Source organism: Phoenix dactylifera, unplaced genomic scaffold (genome assembly GCF_009389715.1).
Source record: "Phoenix dactylifera cultivar Barhee BC4 unplaced genomic scaffold, palm_55x_up_171113_PBpolish2nd_filt_p 001459F, whole genome shotgun sequence".
Lineage (NCBI taxonomy): Eukaryota > Viridiplantae > Streptophyta > Magnoliopsida > Arecales > Arecaceae > Phoenix > Phoenix dactylifera.
Genome location: NW_024068774.1, coordinates 13,231 through 15,120, shown reverse-complemented (window position 1 = coordinate 15,120; position 1,890 = coordinate 13,231).

The window sequence follows — 1,890 nt, the reverse complement described above, 5'->3', positions numbered from 1 at the left end:
TAATTCATTGTTCATAGAGGCAAGTATGATACATTTGACAGTCAAACTGTCATTTTCCACATCTTATGTGTGGCAACCTCCTCTTCTGTAGCATCATCCCCTAGATCTCCAAGATCAGGGGTTTCAAGTATATACGAAATTTTCTCCTGAGTGAGTACTATCTTTAAATTCCTCAACCAGTCCACATAGTTTGGACCAATCAACTTATTGGCATCTAAGATGCCTCTTAGTGAAAGTGAAGAAACCATTTAATAATTCTACATATGCAAGAACAAAACTAACATAAGCAGACCAATCATGATGACATGTTTGCAACTAGATAAGGACTTTAATTTAATTTGTCTCCTACTATTTTTATCGAATATCATAGCCCTCTCCTATGATAAACGTGAAAATATAATTTTTCTTAGTAGGGTTGAGATCCTAATTCATCATAAAAAGCCTTGTGGTTACACAACAAACCCTTATGAGTTCAAAGATAGGAAACTCTTTCCAATTGCATCTCATGCAATTCTCAACTTTATCTTGTCCTCTTAAAACACTTATTGCCTTGTGTTAGCACAACAAACAATAATGTTTTAGTTAAGTCAAACCCTTCATTTTCATATAGTCATATTCGAATAATATTGCCCTTATGGTTGCACAACAAAGCAATATATTAAAATATGCAATAAGCATCTTAATGCACCAAGACAATATAAAATCAGTCCCCATAGCAAGCCTTGTGTTAGCACAACAAACTAGCATGGATCTTGACATAATAATGTCGAAGCATGAAGGAAGGCTATCAATAGTGTTATATCAATATTAAGCTTATCCATAATAGGCAATCAAACAATTGGCCAGGTAAGCAGGTGGGAGGCTCCCCTTACTCAGAGAGTAAGGTCCTAATTAGAGAACCACCTTTAGTGCTTTCCTTAGACACCAATTAGATTAATTATTCTAGAATGGGTTAGCCCAAAGTTTTTCAACACTATGACTTAATGTAATTTTTATTGAGGGTTTACTAATCTCTAGCACATTCTTTAATTGTAACATATATTTAACATGACTAAAATAAACTATCATGCATCATGGCTATCTCAAAGCATGTATAAATCATAAGCAATTAATTAACATGCTTCAACAAATCTTCATATGGAAAATTTTATATCATGACATTTTATTACATATCATATCATATATGAATCATACATTTCAGCATTTCTCTAAGCATATGATATTACTATCTCATAGTAAATTAATAATCATACATCATGCATAATTATTTGATTGAACCAATTAAGGACGGCTCTGATACCACTGAAGGGTTTTAGCATGTTATAATGCGCAGCGGAAGCTAGGGATTTTAAAAAATTTCTTAATAAAGTTTCTTAACATGAAACCCTTATTAGCCTAGATCACCTTAATGGTTACAATCAAATAACATATAACTATAAATATAGGAATAGAAGAATACCTCTAACGCTAAATCCAAGTTTGTAGAATCTCCACGAGGCGTCCAAGTGTCCGCCCTCCAACGGTGATCCACACGAAAACTTAATTCAAGTCTTAAGCTCCAAAGACTTTGATCCTTAATGCAGAATTCTTCTAAAGAACTCTAATGGCTTGCTTTCCTTCCTTTCTATTTTTCTTTCACCTTCTAAAATCACTTCTAATCCTTTTGTCCTAAAGAAGACCACCTTGTCTTGGATTAGGACACCCTAGAAGCAATGCTAGAAAGAGACAAAGCCTTGTAAGAAAGAAGGGATAAGGGAGAGAGAATGTGGTGGAGTTGGAATGATGAAACCCATGGAGCGCTAGCCTATTTATAATAGGCGTAGGGATGCATCTCCAAGGGATGCATCCCATCCACATATCCTTTCATGAAAGGGCATTATCTAAAGGGCC